The following is a 21,784-nucleotide window of genomic DNA, read 5'->3' as shown; positions in this document are numbered from 1 at the left end:
ATCTAATTTCCACCATGACAATAAACATCTTAAAACCATGGACTGTTTCTCTTTCGTTGGGATTCGCTGTGGGAAACAACGGAGCAGGCTTTCACCTAAAGAGCTACAGTCTAATCTCCCACAGAAGACCTCACTGTGTTCCCAGCCACAGAGACTACCAGTCCAAGCCAAGTGAGCTGCTGGGAGCAAGCCAAGAACTCTCATCTCCTCTCCTCTTTCAGCTGTGGGCCAATCCAGCCCGTGGGTCCTCACTTCATTCTGGGCTCTTTCACGGCTTCCAGCAGCACCTGGGTACCCAAAAGAACCTGAGAACCAGTTTGTCCCCCGCCACCTTTCGGCCCGGCCCCTACACCCCCGCCCCTCTCGCTCCCCTCCGCATCCCCCCCAGCCAACTCCAGCAGTCCCAAGGAACCTCACACTGTGCTCCCCACCCTGAGCGGGGTCCAGCCTAGCACCAGTATGGGGAGAGCACAGTCAAACTTCCTGAGCCTCTGTCTCCCCTAGTGGCTCTAGGCTGGTTGCAGGGCAGGCACAGAACACACTTTAACCCAACAAAATATTACACATACCACCCTTTTCTACCTCCGGAGAATGCACAATGGTCTTCAAACATGAGATAGCATTGACAGGGACAGTCCATTGGCCACTAGGCTGACATTTAGTGGATTTGTACTCAAATTTCTTGGTGACAAGCGCCTAAGTAGTAGGGAAGCATAGAGACCACAGGTGGCCATGGCACAGACTGCCACAAAAGTCCATTCCACGGAGACAAAAGTCTCTTCCTCATGTTGACATAGTTACAGAACTCGATATTGAAATAGGCTAGCAGAAGCTGTGGTGTCGATATTTCAGAGGCTGGTGGTGGAGATGGTTTCTTGGTCATCAAGGCGGATATTAAGTCAGACAACCTGAGTATTGAAGGTGGTAAAGAGAATTAAATGTATGTAAGTATCACTCTTGTCATAGCAGAACCCATTGTTGAGCACAGCCAAGACACCTAGCCCAAAGCCAGGACTCAAAAAGTAGAAGTTTCCCGCAGGGAACTTCACTATCTTCAGAGAAGGGTTAAAATTCTCAAGACTTGTTTTAAGAGTGGAAATAATGAAATGTAGACAGAAATGGAAGTCTATTCTCCCTACTACTAGGGCTAGTCCAAGGCTTCATTTATTAATTCTGGAATGAAAAAAAGACCTTCGGATTCTACCAATTAGATATCAATGATTTAAGGCGAGGGCTTCCTGGTTTGTGTCCCAGAGGGCACTCTGGCTCTCCTTTCTGCTATCCTTGGTTGGTGTAACAGAATCTGGACTGCTATCCTTTATATGGAATAATTCTTTCTCCATCCCATAGGCATAAATTTTCTTCACGTGGGATTTCTAGGAGTTAAGGGTAACACTAGCAGGTGGCCTTCTTCAATGTGGCTTTTGATTTTGTTACTTCACAGTCGAAAGTGTGATCTCACATGCTTTCTGTGACAGCAGTTTGCTGTATTGACTCCTCTATTTGACGTGGCTTTGGAAAGATGCTCACCTACAGATCTTAGCTTCTGTCTTGCTTTGCCTCTCCTCTTTGGTCAATTTGATTAATTGTCAATCTTTGAGTCATAGGCACTATATTGCTTTAATGACCTGTGAGGAACATGCATAGGAAAATATGTTCAATGAAAAAAAAAAATCTGTAGTTGTTTTTCTTCCAGGATGGTCTTAACTGTTTGCAAAGGTCAACTTTGGATCTACTCAGTACTTCCTTGGTCCAATTCATTTATGTGTGACCTGTGGTCTCAGATGAGAATGGTGTTCGTAATGGGGCCAAAGAATAATGACACAGATGCACAGAGTGAAAGATACACCAGGCTCCAGGAAATGCATCTCTCTTACAATTTATAGGATTAATAATGCCCCAGCTAATTGCAAGTCTACAAATCTGAAGCACAAAACTAAAATCTTGGAATCTAAATTTAGTTTTAATATAAATGAGGCAAATCTCAGGAAAACAAATACATAGCAGACATTTGTCAAGAAAAATACCGAGCTGGGCGGTGGTGGCGCACGCCTTGAATCCCAGCACTTGGGAGGCAGAGGCAGGCGGATTTCTGAGTTCGAGGCCAGCCTGATCTACAGAGTGAGTTCCAGGACAGCCAGGGCTACACAGAGAAACCCTGTCTCGAAAAACCAAAAAAAAAAAAAAAAAATACCGAAACCAATCCAGTCAGCATCTATACAACAATAGTTTTCTTGCCGTTTTGTGAGTTAAGCATAATTCAAGCATAACTTCATATAAACCATCAAATTTATAAATATTGCTTCTACATGAAAGATGGAGTAATTTCTCAGAGAAGGGGGGAGCTTTCCTGGGGTTAGTATGCTTAATTCTGACTAGGGAAAACAGCCAAAGGTGGGGAGAGAAGGGGCTTATAGAAGATGTACCAGGGGTCACATGCAGCCACAGCTTTTGAGTACTCATGACCAAGAAAATCATAGAAAAACTAGTTTCCTCCCTGTCAGAGAGTTTGGGCAGAATTTACTACTTTGGAAGGTAGCGCTTATCCAATTTCTTGAGATCTCCTACTGGTGAAGTGTAGATGGCTCCAAATAAGATCTGCAATTGTGCAAACTGGGGAGGAGGGGGGCTCGAGGTGGAGAAAGGGCTGGGAGTTAACCCACTTCATTATCTTCTTTGACATTTTGAGTAAACATATCAATCATATCTCAGAAGGGGTATAGTGCCAACATTCTGAAACACATCTGGTTATGATTCCCAAGAGAGATTAGCCTATGCTGTGTCATTATCCTGTCAAGAACTCAAAGGCCTCTTCCTGCATCGGAGGCTGAGGTCTGTCTTTATTTGTCTATTTTTTTCTGACCCTCACCTGCAATTGGCATGCAGTCATCAGACTAGAGAGCCATCACCACAGAGCCCCTCTTTGGAGGCTGGTGTTCTACATTGACTTCAAATTCTTTAAAAGGTAGACCCTCTGCCATAAAACACAAGTTAACACTGGGATTTAATAATAAGCTAACACTTGATTTATTTTTGATGGGGATTAGAATATTATATATTTTTTTAAATCACCTGACCTGTTTGTGAATTGCTGATTTTATACCTATTTAGTTGATTTCTTGTATCTTCTCCATTAGAAATGTATAAGCAGCATTCCCACAGAATACTGAGAGAAGTGCTGTGGACACTAAATGAAAGGATGCAAATTTAAAAATTGAGTTTTAGATCTAAAAGTTATCATAAAATCACCACGTCAAATCTTCTCATTTATATCAGGCCCAGCTGCGGCTCACTTAGTCATACACTGAAAGAGTGTGCAGTTCATAATGTGACTGCGGAGTACCAGAGCTACCGGTCCACAGGGAAACAATGGCGCACACAAAGGGACACACAGTGTGCTGATAATCAAATGTGCACATGATGGTGAGGAAATTTATAAAGCTATAATATCTGCTTTGGAAGCCTGTGGGGGAGAAAGCCAAGTTTTGAGTGACTATATAGCGGCGGATGAGGTCCTGAATGAATGCATACTCTTGATTTGAATGTGGTCATGTCAAGGGTCCTGGTGCCTCAGACTTTGTGAGGAGACTGACAGCATGTGCAGAAAATGTCAACCTGAACTTCTTTCAGGATATTTATAGCCCGAGACTCTGCATCTCTACAGAGAACCTCCCATCTCCAAGTCTCTCTCTCTCTCTCTCTCTCTCTCTCTCTCTCTCTCTCTCTCTCTCACACACACACACACACACACACACACACACACACACACACACACACGCATGCATGCACATACATGTATTGAGACTGGCTAAATCTGCCTGCTTCATAAGCTGTATGTAGTAACCTTGCCTCCTAGTTAAGCCACATACTATTAACCTGCCTCCTCAATTCAGATATTTAAAATAAATATACTGAGATTTGTGGCTGTTGCTCCATTTTCATCAGAATGCACAGCTCACCCAGTGTGAGTGTTCTGTATGTGTGCTTGTGTGTTTTTCTCTTCTTCATGCTCCACTCGCGCTAATCATGTTTCCAGGACCTAGCCATGTGGCAGAGGCCTGAAGCTTTCCATCTTTTATCACTGAATGAAAACAAGTTTTACTTGTGCAGTTTGGATTTTTACTTTTAGTTATCATTTTGGTTTACTATTTTGATTTCGGACAGAACCTCACTGTATAATGTTGGCTGGCCTGCAACTCTCTGTGTAGAAGAGGCAGGAGTAGAACTCACAGAGAGACCCAGTTACTTTTGCCTTTTGACTTCTGGAATTAAAGACACATGTCACCACTCTTAGCAACATTTATTATTATTATTATTATTATTATTATTATTATTATTATTACTATATTTATTTATTTTTGGTTTTTCAAGACAGGGTTTCTCTGTATAGCCCTGGCTGTCCTGGAACTCACTCTGTGGACCAGGCTGGTCTCGTACTCAGAAATCCACCTGCCTCTGCCTCCCAAGTGCTGGGATTAAAGGCATGCGCCACCACTGCCCGGCTTTTATTAGTTTACACATGTGCATTGTGTGTGTGCTTATGTGCACATGGGTGCTTGCTTGAGTGTATATGTGCACACCACATACTTGCAGGAGCCCACAGAGGTCATAAGTGGGTAGTGGGTGTCCTGGAACTGGAGTCCTAGGTAGTTTTAAGTTGCCATATGGGTGCAGGGGACTGAACTTAGGTCCCCTGCAAGGGTAGTCAGTTCTCTTTCTTCTGAGCCATTGCTCCAGCTCCTGAATTTTTCATCAATCAACTTTGTTTTTTGCCACATAAAGACACTCATATAACACTAGTTTCTTTTCTACGCCAGAGTTCGGAGGGAAGCTGTTAGTTTTAGACATAGTTCTTCATCTTCAATTTCTTTCTCTCCTGGTAGAAAAATTACAGAGGTCCCATAAAGAGAACACATACTTTCCATCTTAACTTAGATTTAATCCAAATTTAATTTATTTTTTAATTGGCCACTTGTTGCAGGGGATATTTTAAAACAGCAGCATCTGATCTGTCTTGCAATACGGGGCCACCATGTTCCGGACTCGGCAAGGCCTGTGGCCACTAGCAGCAGCCGGCATATTTTTGCCATATCATCACCTACACTAGGCTCAGACCACTGGCTCAGGCAACCACAGACACCAACCCTGCCACCCACAAAATGCCAGGATGGGAGATGGCTCTGCCAATCTATCACACTATCTCCACAATGCTTGGCTGAGCCCAGACCTTCCCGCCATCCACGAAGGCCCGGTAGGAATGAGACTCTAATGCTTAGATTATCCAAAGGCTTTATATATTTGGTAATGCTCAATAACAAGATGCCCACACAATCAAAGGTGTAGTCCAATACCCAACCTAAATATATCAACTACCATTGACTGCTAGAGACAGTCAGTTGCATGTCTGCTTCCATGTTTCTTTCTCTTTTCTCTCTCTCTCTCTCTCTCTCTCTCTCTCTCTCTCATCTAGCTCCTCCTCTTCCTTCTTTTTTTCCTCTTTTTACTCCTCCTCTTTCTCTCCTTTCTCCTACTACCAGCTTGGAAGCACATAGGGAGGGACCCATGGCTCCAGCTGTAGGGGAAGATGGCCTTGTCGGACATAGTTGGGAGAGGAGATCCTTGGTCCCATGAAGGCTGGATGCCGAGAGTGGGGGAATTCGAGGGTGGGGAGGTGGGAGTGGAGGTGGGTGGGGGCACATCCTCATAGAAGTAGGAGAAGGGGGTAGAATAGGGGGTTCCTGGGAGGGGGATGGGGTAAGGAGATAACATCTGAAATGTAAATAAAATATCCAATAAAAATAAATAAAAAAGATTTTAAAATTTACTTATTTATGAATTATTAAGTGCAGAAGTACTCTCTCTCTGCATGTACACCTATATGCCAGAACAGCATATAGTCATCAGCTATCATGTGATTGTCGGGAATTGAACTCAGGACCTTGGGAAGAATAGCTAGTGTTCTTAAACACTGATCTATCTCACCAGCCCCAAATTTAGTTTAAAAAAAAATGGTAATTAAAACATTTATTTAGTTTTGCTTAAAACATAGAAACTTCTTGGTACATTATACCTTCTATAAAAATATCAAATATCAGTGGTTTTATAGCAGATATAATGATAATTAATGAAATCTGCTACAAAAGGCCATCTTAAAGTCACAACCAAAGGGCCTTCAATGTATATTAATTTTATGGGAAAAATACATGAAAGTGTGATAAACAAAAGCCCAATGGAATGGGAGGCTTAGTTCAGAGACTACTAATCATGGATGCCGTTAACTATCACATGGCTAAGGTCGTGAAAAGTCCAGCTATCACGTGTTTGCAACGGGTCATCTGTACACTATCAGAAGTCGAAGTGGTAGAAGCTGAAAGACAACGGAGACCACAGTCTCTTGAGATCCCACCTCCCGGACTCTGGCGCTCAGAGGTTGCTCTTCTCTGCAACTGTTCCCTTTCCATCACTTGGCAAGTTCACCTGCCTGCCGGGCTGGTGAAGAGAGCTATTTCCATTTCCTCATTCAAAGGCAGCCTCTTACAAGGAAGGCATTCCAAGGCACGGAAGAAATCAAACCTGTTTCTGCGTAAGGTGCAAACACAATACTTGGCTAAGTAAGTGAATTACAAGGAGGCTTTATGACTTACATTACACCAGCATCCCAAAATAAAGTTAATCTCTGGAAGATGAAAGCATGTGACGGCTTCCTCGGAACACAAATTCTCTCTGCACAGAAACTGGGCTACGTAAACAGGTCCAGAGCTTTTGATTTTTGGACTGAGAAGGTACTTTTCACAGTTCAGCCATTACTCTAAAACGTCTTTGTACTTTTACCAAAAAAAAAAAAAAAAAAAAAAAAAAAAAAAAAAAAAAAAAAAAAAAAAAAAAAAAAAAAAATAAAAATAAAAATAATAATAATAATAATAATAATAATAATAATAATAATAATAATAATAAACAACTCTGGGCTACCAGTTAAAAGGCTGGTGGTGATGTGAAGCTTTCTTGAGACTCTTGAAACTGGGTTAGAATTAATGAGGCAGGGCCTCACCTGGATCTTCTGCTTCTATGGAGCTGGGGGGAAGGGAAGGCGCCAAACCTCGCTGAGGAAAGCTCACCCTGATAGGTATTCCATGGAAAGTGCTCGGCTCACAGGCCACTGTGTGACTGAAGCTAACAAACTTACCCATCTGCTCCAAATAGCACTTGCCAACGGGTTCTCTTGAGTTTTTAGGCACTAAAACAAAATTTTAAAATACATTTTGTGAATTTAGTGTAAAAATAGTTATTTCATTAACTACAACCCTGGAAAATGTAAATAAGATTATGCTTGACTATCCTATCTATGCTTGTATTTTATGGAGCATAGACAGTTGGGTTTCAGTGGGTTCAGGGAAGTTAAGTGTTTGAATGCAGTAATTAATGTTTTATCATTTAAGAAAGCAAAGCCCTGTTAAAATTAATTTATATGTACAAAGCCTAAATGCCCTAATTTCCATGGGTTTCAGAGTACTGTTAGGAGCTAGGTAAAATACTAAGGTTTAGCCGGACAGTGGTGGCGCACGCCTTAAATCCCAGCACTTGGGAGGCAGAGGCAGGCAGATTTCTGAGTTTGAGGCCAGCCTGGTCTACAGAGTGAGTTCCAGGACAGCCAGGACTACACAGAGAAACCCTGTCTCAAAAAACCAAAAAAGAAAAAAAAAAAAAAAAAAAGGAAATGTTCTTACATGTTTTTGCTGTTACTAGAAAACTTTCTAATGCCAATGTTGATTACATATTCAGTTATGTTCTGAGCTCCTGGAAACCAGTCACAATAGAAGTCAGTAGAACTGTTTTGTAGTTACCCACGATAAGCTTGGACCTCAACCAACCACCCAACAGAACTGCGTGCACCTGTGTGTAAGCTTTTATGGTATAAGCTGCCCCATGGTATGGTCTCCAGCATGAGAGATATAAGAAACTATTGAATAAGACTTCTATTTTGAGTAGTGGTTGAGTAAAATTTAAGTTTCCAAGACTTCCCTGGTAACTGACATCCTGGTAGATAAATTCAGACATGAATGTTAGACAAGGCAAGTACCCAGCCGCAGCTGAATACCCCAACCAATGGAAACAGGACAAAGGTACAACAAGGACAGATTCCTAGGGAAATCCCCTTTCCCTGAATCCCGATTGGTGAAATAATTGTTTGTGGATTTAACTTAGCGTTATGATTCAGTTCCTGGTCGATCAGTCCTGGGGCATGTGCTCAGACAGGCCTATCCCTGTCTGACAGAGATCTCTGTTCATGTGGTTTGTGAGGCAATTCTTGGACCCAACAATAAACTTTAAAACAAATTAAAATAAAAAAAATCAATCTTTCTTTTAACTATGCTATAGTCCCTTAAAAGAGGGAGGAATTGTACAGCGGAAGGGTGAACATCAGGTGCCCATGACTTCTGAGAAAGAAATCACAGTTGACACAGAAAAGGACCAAAAGGTTGTGAATGTCATAAAATTATCTTAATTTCCTTTCATATGTATGTGTGTGTGTGTGTGTGTGTGTGTGTGTGTGTGTGTGTGTATCTGTGTGTCATATATATGTCCATGGAGGCCAAAAGAAGGCATCAGAGTTATAGGTGGTTATAATTCACTATGTGGAGCTGGAAATCAAATCTTGAGTCTCTGGAAGTGCTCTTAGCCACTGATTCATCTTTTTAGACCAGTGGCTCTCAATCGTCCCCATGCTGAGACCCTGTAATACAGCATCTCGTGCTGTGGTGACATCCCCATCCATAAAGTCATTGTCATTGCTACTTCATAACTGTAATTTTGCTAGTTATGAATAGAAATTCAAATATGCATATCCTGGTATGCAGGATATTTGAGAGCCCTGTGAAAGGGGCTCAAAGACCACCAAAGAGGGTCTCAAACACAAGGTGAGAAACACTGCTCTAGCCCCAGACTGATAATTTTGAGCAAAAGTTGCAGAGACTGTCATTGTTCAGTGTAGACAAGAGATACCTGGTGAATCATTTTGTTTAGTGGCCAGTCCTAAAACAGGTCAAACTGAGGGGAGCTCTGACTTGTATTTGCCTTAACTGCACACACACACACACACACACACACACACACACACACACACCCCAAAGTCATACTAGTATTTGTTTATACCTTTAACAGAAATTCCCAGCTCTCTTTCCTACCCTTTCTGTTTCCTCCCCTCTTCCCCCCCCCCATGCCTCTCCTCTCACCCCCTTCTTCTGTAAATACTGAGCATCTACTACAGGCCAGGCACAGTAGGAATGAGATGAGTGAAATGTCTTTGCTTAGGGAAGCTTTCATGAGAGCATCCTGTGAGCTCTTCTTTATGAAACAACTCACATATTTCTTGGGAGCACCCCCATAAAGGCCACTTTGGGGAACATCAGGCTTTCCTGCATGTTGCAGTTTCTAGGAGAATTCCATTTTGGGGTATAATGTCCTCCTGAAGTCTACTACTACACAACATCAGGGAGGCTAGCAGGAAAGTTTTTTCTTTTCTTTCTTTCTTTCTTTCTTTCTTTCTTTCTTTCTCCTCTCTCTCTCTCTCTCTCTCTCTCTCTCTCTCTCTCTCTCTCTCTTTCTCTCTTTCTTTTTCTTTCTTTTCTTGTTTCACTGATAGCACTTGGGAAAGATTAAGTCCACTTGGCAGGCATTTCTCTCCAAATTGCTACTCTGTTCTTTCATTTCATGATCAAAGATGCTATTGACGAGGTGGAGTGCCAAGTCAGGTGTCAGGAGTCTCTGGTTCTATTTTTAGCAATTATTGATGAGAAACTTTGAATAAGCTGCCTAACTGGCCTTTATTGAAGCCCCACTTCCTCAGCCTTCCTGGAACATTTATGTGGCCTGTAGTATTACTCACATCTCCCCAGGGAACAAAAGAATGAGATGTAGTGGGGGGAAGAATATAGGGGAGAGAGGAACAGAAAAAGAAAATGAGAGGCAGGAAAGATAGAGGGAAAGGGGAAGAAGAAAGGGAAAAGAGGGAGGAAGGCAGAAAGGAGAAGAGAGAAAGATCTATTCAAGGATAGTTATCACAGAGTAATGTTGCCTGCAAGCCAGACAACCAGGGAAACAGAAGATGTGATTCATTCAAGTTCAAAGGCCTGAGAACCAGGGAATTTCACCGTGTAACTTAAAGCCCAGTGGTGAAGGCCTGAGGTCTAGAAGTGTTTGAAGGCAATGGAAGAAGATGTCTGTCTATGAAGAGAGAGAGAGTGGGGGAGAGAGGGGGAGGGGGGAGGGAGAGAGAGAAGGAGAGGGAGAGGGAAAGGGGGAAGGGGAGGGGGAGGGGGAGAAGGAAGGGGAGAGGGAGAGGGAGAGAGAGAGGGAGAAACATGCTAACAAATTTCCCTTTCTTGGGCTTTTTGTTTTGCTGGATCATCAGTACACTGGCTAATATGTAACCTCCATTTGTAAGGGTGGAAGGGTAGAGCTTCTCAGTCTGTGGATTCAACTGCACTGCCTTTTCAGAATACCTTCATAGACTCACCCATAAATCAAGGTTGACTGGTTACATTGTTGCCTTCTGTTCTAGTCAAAATTGACAGATGATATAATCTGTCACATCCATTTTATTTTAAAAAGAAATGCTCTCATATCTTGACACTCACTTGGCTTAGGTTAGACCAGAAACAGGGCATCCTACCAGATATGCCATGAAGGCAAACAGAGGACTTGTCTTAGGGTTTTACTGCTGTGAACAGACACCATGGCCAAGGTTCTTAAAAAGGACATCATTTAGTTGGGGCTGCTTTACTGGTTCTGAGGTTCAGTTCATTATCATCATGGTAGAAGCATGCCAGCTTTCAGGCAGGCATGGTGTTGGAGGAGCTGAGAATTTTACATCTTGTGCTAAGAGACTCCTGTCTTCCAGGCAGCTAGGAGGAAGTTGTCAAAGCCCACCGGACAGGGACACACTTCCTCCAACAAGGCCACACCTACTCCAACAAGGCCACACCTCCTAATAGCAATAGCGCTACTCCCTTGGCCAAGCATATTTAAATCACCACAGCGTTCTATCCTCAAAGAGTGAGTGCAAAGGGGCTCAGTGAAGCAAATACACACTTCAGATACACAAGGATGAAGGGACTTGTGAGGGAGCCAAGGTGAATGATGGAGATAACGATGTGTGTGTGTGTGTAATAAATAAGACAGAAGAAAAGTAATGGATAACATTAAGAGATTCTGTCAAACAATGGGATGGACTTGAACTCCTAAAAGGAGGTTGACAGCGGTTGGAAGACAGCTCGGCAGTGCATTGGCTGCTCTTTCAGAGGACATGGGCTCAATTCTCAGCACACCTCTGTAAGTCCAGTTTCAGGGGCTCCAACACTTTGGTCAATGTGGGCACCAGGTATTGCACAGGCATACGTGCAAATATAATGCTTATATACATAAATGAATAATTTAGGCAATTTTTAAAAAGGCAATTGACAAAGAGGAGTTGTCAGAACTTAAGCCTGGCAATGAAATGGGTCTTACTTAGTTTATTACTTCTACGTACAAATTTGAGAAAGTCAAGAAACATCTTTGGAAGTAATGTGCACATGTTAAGAACAACTACACCGGGCTGGCAAGATGGCTCAGCGTAAAGGCACATAGCAACAAGCCTGGTGCTCTAGATTCCCAAGGAAAGGACTCTTGTGAGCTGTTCTCTAACCACTTGGCACCCACACACCTCTCCACCCCCACAAACACACAAAACAAATGACTAAAATGTAGTATAAAGATTAAAAGCAGGATAACTTCTCTGAATCATTTTTTTCGTGCAGACAGCATGGTTTATTCGCGTCTGTAGCCTCTCACCATTTTTTGCCCTGGCTGTCCTGCTTTAAGGGACTCTTGCTGCGTCTATTTTGCATCATATCTCGCCATCTAGTGGCTGACCTCGGTATAGAGCAAAACTTAAACCCAGATTTTTTCCTCCTTGGTTTTAAACCTGAAGCGTTCAACTTTGCGGGGATTCTATTTATTTTTGTTACATTCTGACTTCCACCAAAGAGGATATTTGGTGGCTGAACGCTGTAATTGAAATTTCAGATCATGATAGGGCTGGGTAAGTTTCAAAGAATAAAGCCAGACAAAATTATAAATTTTCAACCACTAGTTTTCTCAACATTAAAAAAAAAAATAATCACTTTTCTTGGCATTTCATTCCACTTGAAGTTTTTATGAATTGAAATCGAGCAGTCGTTCTCTGGTCTAGTCCAGTCTGGTTGGTTTATTTTATTATTGTCTACTAAAAGCAATCTAATTTTCATTGAATTATGTCAAAAGGTATAGACATTTTCCCATACTTTCCCGGCATGCCCTTTTCATTTATCTTCCTTGTTTGATATTTTCTTATCACTAAAAATCATCTGTGGTTCAGCATGAGGCATGACCACATTCATTATTAAATTAGCGTATGATTTAAATAACTTATTTTAGAAATGCCCAATGTTTGTTCTACCTAGAATCAGGTCCCTTTAGGACTGACTGTGTAAATGAAAACCCACATTTTGTATTCAGCATAAACTGAATAGGCTGTAATTCAAACAAATGGATGAGCGAGCCTTTATACTGAATGGCTTAAAGGACAATATTAGAAAAACATAGCACATTTTGAAACCTCATTTGAAAAAAAAATGTTGTATGCACAGGAACGTTGTTCTGTTGAATGGCTAAAAGCATCTTTCTCATTTTCTTTTTCCTGATGCTCGGTGTCCAGGCCGTCTAATCTCTCTAAGTCCCAGTCCCTTTATCTGTCAAACAAAGACAAAAGTTATCGTCTCCCTGTGAGGATTAATGCAAACAATGAGCATGCAGCAAGCCATTGTTGGTATCGGATCTCATAGCAAGCCATAAATAGAAGCTGTTACAGCTATAAAGGTAGTGCTGGAGAGGTGGCTCAGCAGTCAAGAGCATTGGCTGCTCTTTCAGAGGACCCAGAGGACCCAGGTTCAATTCCCAGTAGCTACACGGCAGCTCAGACCATTATGGCAGCTCAGACCATTATGGCAGCTCACACCTGTCTGTAACTCCAGTTCCAGGGTTTTTGACATTCTCACACAGACATACATTCAGGTAAAGCACCAATAAATATTCAAAACAAAAGCAAAACAAACAACAACAACAAGACAAAAAAGATAATGCTGAAAACTACTGGCTAGAAATCTGGGCTTTGCTCTTAATTTCTTATTCTGCCTGTTGTGTGAATCCTTGTTAACCGTGAGACCCTCTCCCAGAGCCAGTCTGTGCATTAAGCTCTACAGGCTAGAGGGTATTAGCAATTGGAGGCCAGTGGTGTTTCTAACCAAGAGAAGTGTCTGAAAAGGGAGGAGTCTAAAGTCTTGAGCCTTATTCAGTCACTCAGATGTTGTTCATTCTGGGTGTAGGAATACACTACAGCCAGCAAGGTGTAGAAGGGAGAAAGGATTTAACTATCAAATGTGTCCTCAAAACATGTCAGACTGTATTAGAACTCGGACTCATGCGGGACTGAAAACCATCTGCTTTATGAGGAACTATCTCTAAACTACACAGCAGATGAAGGATAGGAGTCCCAGACTGATCAATGTTCGTGGCCATTTCTCTTTGTAACATTGGCCAGATAACTTAACTGTGGGCTTTTTCTGGGCACTGAACATTATGGAGTCTGTTTCATTGATATCTCTATGGAATGATGTAGCCTTTGAGGTAAATCACAATACATGTAAAGCTGTGTTTCTGATAAGGTCCTGCAGCCAGGAAGGCTGATTGGACTGCACAGTCCTGAAATGAAGAAGGTCCCTCAAGCACGGGTATGGTTGTTTGAATGAGAATGGACCCATAGGCTCATTTATGTGAATGCTAGTCACCAGGGAATGGAATTGCTAGGGAAGAATTAGTAGGTGGCGCCCTTTTGGAAGAAGTATGTTACTGGGGATGGGTTTTGAGGTTTCAAAAGGTCATGTCATGTAAATGTCAGTTTTATTTTTCTCAGAGAAAGGAATGAGATGAGAGCCATACTCAAACCGCATAAATACACTGCTTGTGCTGAGCCCAAAGCATTTCTATGTCCTATCTTCATACATAGACTTGGATGTTTCTAACCTCCATGCAATCTATTCTTCCAAGACCACCTATTCAATCAGTCTTTTCTTGTTTTGACTGAATTGCTCTGTTTGGCTCATACTAACTTTTGTAATATTTTCTAAACTTCTCGATCATTCTTATTCCCTGGCTCCTTCTGTCTTCACCTGTGTCTAGCCTCTTCTTTCTGCAACCTGTCTCTGTAAAACAGTCCTGGTAAAACTGCTATATAGAGACACACCACCTGGGTCTAGCTCGTTGCCTCTCTGTGCTATTTTTAAGTAGCCTCTCTTTCCTGTTTGTCCTTGTGAGAGATGGGCATATCCTATCTCTGACTCGTTTTGTCAAATCTTTCTCTGATTCACCACTTTGTCTGCCCCTCAATTAGATGTCACTTTTAAACATGGTTGCTTCCTTCAACAAACTAACCCTGCCTTTGTTGTTAGGAATTAAAGGTGTGTACTAAGGGCATGTCTATATTCCAGCCAGATCTACTATAATCCACAGTGTATCTGCATTCCAGCTAGAAAGGCCTTTGGATGTGATCCCTTGCCAAAGCAGCCATGTTGCTGGATTAAATTTCCTGTACAGTGCCGGGTTCAGTGTCTCTATCTCCATCTGTTACCTCGGGATAGTATTTAGGGTGTCAGCTACTGCTCTAGTCTTGTTTCTGAGGTGTACACCAATGCGATTAGTAATGCCATTCATAAAGTAACTAGGCAAATAATGAAAATTAAGCCTGTGTCTCACATTGATAATAGACTAACTCTCTAAAACTATAAGCAAGTCACCAATTTTAAAAGAATTAGACTGATCATCGTGTCTCTTCATAGCAATAGAACATTAACTAAGACTACAAGCATTCTCCTGGCCTTCCTTGTAAGCTATTTTCAACAAAGCATGAAATCTATTATCTCATAAGTATTTGTATATTTTTATTATAAGAATGAATGGATTAGGGATCTTTCCATCCTGAATATCAGACCCAAAATTGCCTGAAAGATACTATGAACCAGACATGTAAAATGTTGTACAAAATCATTAGGCAAAATCAAGTACTTGATTTCCACTGTCATTTGCCTTGTTCCTCTATGAATGGCATTACTAACCTCATTGATATACATCCCCTAACCTGATTTTCCTCTTCCTTCTTCTATCCCATCCTTAACAGTCCTAGGAATATATTTAGCTTTCTCGATCTCATCCATAGTACTTTCTCAAAGTCCTATTATAGACATGAAGAGTACATTATGATTCACCAATTCATTAGGATTTCCTGAAAAAAGAAAACATGCATGCATATGGATCCAGCTGAGGTGAAAAGATACATATTATCATGAGCAGAAGGAAAAGATAGAGGAGATGGCCCTGATTCTATTGCTGTTTAGAAAATCTAATTTAGCCATTAATTTTAATAATAGAGCTGAATGTGAGGCCAATATTTTGGAAACCTGCAGACTCTAATCAGTGGCAAATTAAGAAAGACCAAGGATTCACATGACACAATTACTAATGATGGGAAAGAAAGCAACCAGAAACAAAATACTGACATTTAACATGAATAATCTTCCATTATTGTTCTATTTTGTTTATGAGTAGCCTCAGGCTAATAAGTGAACTGATCTAGTCAAACCTGAAAATTTTTATGTTCATGGTTGTGAAAGAAGTGACTTATTTTTTTAAAAAGTCTTTTGAAATTTTAGTTGGAATTACAATGTATATTAGCATTTTCCCCAAATGATAAATGACTAGAAGGCATTAGACTGCAGACTCTATAAGCAATATATACATATGTGTGTGTATGTACGCATACACACACACACACACACACACACACACGGTACATTTATAACTTGAAAGCATATATTAATTTTATAGTTATTTCAAAGACATTTATTGAATCATTCTAATCAAATAAAAATTTGGTTATTATTTTGCTATGCCAACTATTTAACAAAATAGAGTCTAGTGGTAAGGGCCCAGAGTCACAACACTTGTTGCTCAGGTACCTGACTGAGGGGTTATATAGTGGATTTATTGCAGTGATCCACTCTATATCCATGTACCCTACATTGCAACTTTGAAGCTTTGTCTATGAATGGATTAATCCCATTTTTCTGCTGTTTGGCTGCGGCTGCCTTTGCACCTTGTACTGGTTAAGAGTGTGGCAGAAGGGATGTTGCACCACTGTCAAGGATACTCCTCAAACTGTATTTATCTGCTTCTTTTGCAGTTTGTCACCAATGTAAGAGTGAACTTGGCCCAGGCCATGTTAGAGCATACGTAGTACAGATTAAAACATCCCAGGCAACAATGCTTAAGTCAGCAAGTCCTCAGCCAATCCGGAGCTCCCTGCAGACGAAGTGTCAGGTCAATTGAGTTCTATGAAGGCTGTTCTCTAAGATCTGAACTTCTGAATTTGCTTATGAGAAATGTGAAATTATTGTGGTGGTTTGTGGTACAGTATAATTCTAGGAATAGATAATGGGCAGACTTCAAGCCAAAATGAAATCAGAAGAAACAAGGGACATCATACATTGGTAAAGAGAACACACCAGGAAGCAATAATGATTATAGGTATGTATTCACTGAAATCTACTGCACTCAATTTTCTAAAAAAATGAAAGAAAAAGAGGGTGTGTTGTATATGCTTTGAGCAGGGAGTGGCATTATTAGGAGGTGTGGCCTTGTTGGAGTAGGTGTGGACTTGTTGGAGTAGATGTGTCACTGTAGGTATGGGCTTTAAGACCCTTGTCCTAACTGCCTGTCTTCTCCTAGTGGCCTTCAGATGAAGATGTAGAACTCTCAGCTCTTCCTGTACCATAACTGCCTGGACTTGCCATGCTTTTGCCTTCATGATAATGAACTGAACCTCTGAACCTAAGCCAGTCCAAATTAAATGCTGACCTTATAGAGCCCACCTCCAACAGGAAGATGGGATATCAAGTGAGGGAAGGGGCTGCCAGCCCACAGTCAAAATTCTGACCCATGATTGTTCCTGTCTGAAAAAATGGAGAGAAGCCTGAGGAAAAGAAGATTCAGTGACAGGCCCAAAGTGGGATCCAGCTCAAGGGAGGTCCCAAGGCCTGATACTATTACTGAGGCTATGAGGTGCTCACAAAAAGAGACCTATCATGACTGCCCTCCAAAAGACCCAAAAAGCAGCTGAAAAAGTCAGATGTAGATATTTGCACCCAATCAATGAACAGAAGCTGCTGACCATTGTGGTTGAATTGGGAAAAGCTGGAGGAAGCTGAGGAAGATGTCGATCCTGTAGGAAGACCAGCAGTCTCAATTAACCTGGACCCCAGAGATCTCTCAAACACTGGACCACCAACCAGGCAGCTTACATCAGCTGATATGAGGCCCCTAACACATGTACAGCAGAGGACTGCCAGGTCTGGGTTAGGTCAGAAGATGCACCTAACCCTCAAGAGACTGGAGGCTCCAGGGAGTTTAGAGGTCTGGTGGGTGGAGATTGGGGGGTGGGGACAGCCTCATGGAAACAGAGGTGCATGGAGGAGGTATGGGATGTGGAACAGTCAGAGGATAGACCAGGATGGAAATAAAATTTGGAGTTTAAAATAAATAAATAAATAAATAAATAAATAAATAAATAAATAAAGAGTTGCTTTGGTCATTGTGTCTGTTCATAGTAGTAAAACCCCAAGACAAAGAACAATATTGTTAGATATAAAGGGACAGAAGAACAAATGATAGACTCAATACAATTCTAGTGTTGAATAATAATAGATATAGATTCTATTTGATAGGTCATCAAGAAATGCTTTCCCCTGAAGAAACAAAGATACTTCAGTGTTAAATTACACTATAGATCAAATAACTTTAGCAGACGGGTTCAAAGATTTCTGCTCAACAATAGCATAATATATATTCTCTTCATAAGTTCCTAGAATGTTCAACAAAATAAATTTTATGTTAGGATGCAAAACATGCTTTTACAAATACTTTAAAAATAATTTTGTATTCACTTGAATGGTAATGAAATGAAAGTAGCACTCATCAGAAACTGCAAAACCAAGGAAGTCAAAACAACCTACTTTTGAGCAATCAGTGGATTGTTGGAGAAATCTTGGTGGGGTATTACAGAATCTCTATATTCAAAGGAAAATGAGAATATACCTTGTTAGAAACTGGAGGGTACAGATTATGTAATTTATAGCTACAGTGTCTACATTAAAAAAATCAGAGAAAGTAAATAAATAATAATTCATTTAAAAACCTTACAAGAAGGAGAATAAGCCAAAGCCACAATTAGTGGTAAGAAATAAATAATAAACTCCAGAGGTAATATTTAAAGCAATAAAGTGATGTGTTTTGGTGTCAAGTTGTTAAATGGCTGATTTATGACCATTCATCTCAATTCTTAATTTGAAAAGATCTTGAATAACCTGATAGGTGGTCACTAAACATGCCTGTTTCTCAACAACAACAACAAAAACAACAACAAACCTAGATATCAAAAGAATCACTGCAGATTTTATGAGGCTCTTAAAAACATAATACCAATGCTTCTAAAATGATTCTAAGCATAAAGAGAAGCAATGCTTTCAGATTCATTGGATTCAAATACAACGAGAAGTAAAGGGTCTTGATTAATATCCTAGATGCATCTAGATTCCAATATATCCAACAAAATACTTGCAAACTGAGCTCAAGAGCACATTTGAAATATACTCCTTGATTGCCTTCATTTTATTTAGAGATGCAATAATAGTTCAACTTATGCAAACTAATAAATATAAGCAGGCACATCAATAAATAAAAGAAGAAAAAAATTAGATGATCTTCTCAGTAGAGAGATAAAAATCTTTTGGGAGAATTCAAATTTCTTTAAGATAAAAGCCCCCCAAATTAAAGTTAGATACCCAATAAAATGCTTGATATTTTAGTCAGAACAACGAAGTGAGAAAACACTTAAAGGGAATATGAATATGAAGGAAGAAGTTAAATATCTTTATTTGCATATCACTTGATCATATTTTTAGAACATTCTGAATTCTTCACCAAAGACTTTTAACCTGTTGTAAAATTCTGTAAAAGGTCAGGATGCAAATTGAACATACATAATTCAGTAACATTTTTGTACATCAGTAACAAGCCTACTGAGAAAGAAGTTAGAGAAATTGTCTTATTTGTGTGTGTCTTATTTGTATTTAAGATGTCACAGTGAGCCCATTTCTTTGCATTTTAGCTATAATATTTGCTGAGGACCAGCCTCAGCTTGGTTGGGAGTCCCACGGAAGGAGTGCTTGGGAGCAGCAGACAAAATAAGTCAAAGTCAGTAATCGGTTCAAGCTGACAACTCAGTGGTCTGCTAGAGATAGCTCTCTAGATAGTTCTGTAGGTAGCTCCTGGCTTTTCTGACTTTGGTCCCAAACATCTAGAGGAGCTGTAATAGCTATCTGCATAGCTCTTGGTTTTCCAAACAAAGTCAGAAAACCTGCTAGACGAAATTCTAACAGAACTGTAATAGCTCTCTAAATAGATTTTTAGTTTTCCAAGCAAAGTCAGAAAACCTGCTAGAAAAATTCTAAAAGAGCTGTGTTAGCTCTCTAGATAGCTCTTTGGGTTTTGCAATCAAAGTCAGAAGAGCTGTTAGAAAAATGCTAAATGAGCTGTGTTAACTCTCCAAACAGTTCTCTCCAGATAGCTTTATCTTGCAGACTAAAGCCTAGTTTTATTTAAATATGAATCCAGTCATTTACCCCATTCCCTGTTGAAATCAGCATTTTATGACGACATTAGCATCTTGATTATTAGAAAAAGACAGCAAGTACATTTCTTTAGACACAACAAATAAATTCAGAGATTGTCTTGTCTTTGTAAATGCAAATATTAAACTTAGTTGGTTGGGATCATGCCCTGAGATGACCATTCTCTAAATCTCTTTATCTCCTTCCTTAATACCTTTGTGACAAGCTGGCTCATTAGTGCAGCTAACTGTTCTTTTAGGTCTGTGAAACCCCTTATGTAGGAGTATATTTTTCAAAACCTACTTTTAATAAGGGTTCTTAAATGCTTTAACCTCCTCTCTAGCCCACCACCCACCAGAGATAGTGGAAAGGAAAGGTTAAAAGGGCAAAGGAGGATGTGGGCCTGCTTAGAAATAGTTCTGTGGAGCAAATCCAATCTGTGTTGTCAGGATACCAGTAGTTCAGTTCACATGAATCAGCAGCGGCTGTTTGATCCACTTGCAAACACCATTCTGAATCAGCATGGCAATTCTATCTAGAAGAAACCACAAGGCTCTGCCAATCAGTTGAGTCTGCAGAAGCAGCAAGAAGCTACCAGAGTCTGCAGAAGCAGCAAGAAGCTACCAGAAAACCACCAGACGTTCTTTGGTGGTGTTTCTCTCTATGAAGTCACAACAAATGATGGCCAGCAAAGAATGGCAAGGCGAACCAAAACCATCCGGCATTGTCCACTGTCTGATCGGTTATATTTATACCCTTTCTAAATATCATGTGTTCTCTCAAGCATCTGCTCTAGCAAATTATTGTGTGTCCTTTTTCCAGGCTGCTTCCAGAAAAACACCACATGTCTGTTCTCAGCAAAACATCCTCCCACATGTCTGCTTCAGCAAAAATGTCCTCTTCTAAGACAGTTTCCAAAAAAACATTACGTGACACAACTGAGCCTCCAAAGAAACTAGAAATTTCCACTTCACCCTCATATAATTTATATTGCATCCTTATAGTTTGCACTGTTAAGAAATTCTGTAAAGGATTGCCCTTATATTGATTTATGTAGTCTTGGATTCATATTTTCAGAATTCTTTCCCACAGCCATGAGGTTTGTCCTGAAGGTCTCAGCGCACAGAAACACACTGTTGCTTTCAGGAATGGTGCTGTTTCTGATTATTATTGAGTCATTTACCCAGCAAAGAAGAACATTCTCTCAAAGGAGGAGCATAAAATAAATTATATACATTATTACATAAACAATCTTTATGCCTACAGCAACCATCAACATTCACAGAGGTGATGACCACACACTGCTGGCCCTGCTCCAGCGGTGGGAACCATGTCATGCCATCCCTTCCATGGCCATACAGGACCTAGCAAAAATTAAGCAACAATTAATTCATAAAATAATAGCACCAGAAAAAATATCTAGGAATGAAATCTAATGATGGCACTTAAAGATAAAAATTATCTTTAAATAAAGATAAAAATTATAGAACAAAAATGTTATAAAAAGCACAGAAGACCTTGAATACCTGAATATCTGAATATCTGAAGAAATCTTGAACTGAAAACAAAAGAAACAAACAAACAAACAAAAACCAATCCTAGTGTTTCTTAGTACCTGACTTCTAAGTAGACTCTAAACCCAAAGTAACATAACGTCGTGGTATTGGCACATAAACAGACAGGTAAATCAATGGGATAAATACAAATCCAGAAGTAAATACATGAAGCTATAGACACACGGCTTTCAACAAGTTATCAAAAACATACATTAGAGGAAAGACAGCCTCATTAACAAATGATACTGGAATTAATCAGGCATGGTGGTATATTCCAGTCATCCTATAAAGAGTTTTGTTCTTGAATGGGTTACATATTGAATCCTTAACAACAGGAAAGCGAATAACAACAGAGTGAGTAGGCAGCCTACAGAATGGGAGAGAAAATAATTATTATATAGAATCTCCAAAAAACCAGAAGAAGACAAAGATGAA

The 21,784-nt window shown here is 40.4% G+C and overlaps 2 non-coding genes across 2 annotated transcripts; both read right to left on the bottom strand.

The window, feature by feature from the left end:
- Positions 1-19,512: 19,512 nt before the first annotated feature.
- LOC117719478 (U7 small nuclear RNA) lies at positions 19,513-19,575 on the bottom strand. Its single transcript, XR_004608196.1, has one exon. It is a non-coding gene; the product is annotated as a U7 small nuclear RNA (small nuclear RNA).
- A 13-nt stretch (positions 19,576-19,588) lies between these two features.
- On the bottom strand, positions 19,589-19,650 carry LOC117719476 (U7 small nuclear RNA). Its single transcript, XR_004608193.1, has one exon. It is a non-coding gene; the product is annotated as a U7 small nuclear RNA (small nuclear RNA).
- Positions 19,651-21,784: the final 2,134 nt, after the last annotated feature.

This window comes from Arvicanthis niloticus, chromosome 13, assembly GCF_011762505.2.
Source record: "Arvicanthis niloticus isolate mArvNil1 chromosome 13, mArvNil1.pat.X, whole genome shotgun sequence".
Lineage (NCBI taxonomy): Eukaryota > Metazoa > Chordata > Mammalia > Rodentia > Muridae > Arvicanthis > Arvicanthis niloticus.
The sequence above is the reverse complement of the archived record's forward strand: the minus strand, read 5'-3'. Positions and strand labels throughout refer to the sequence as shown.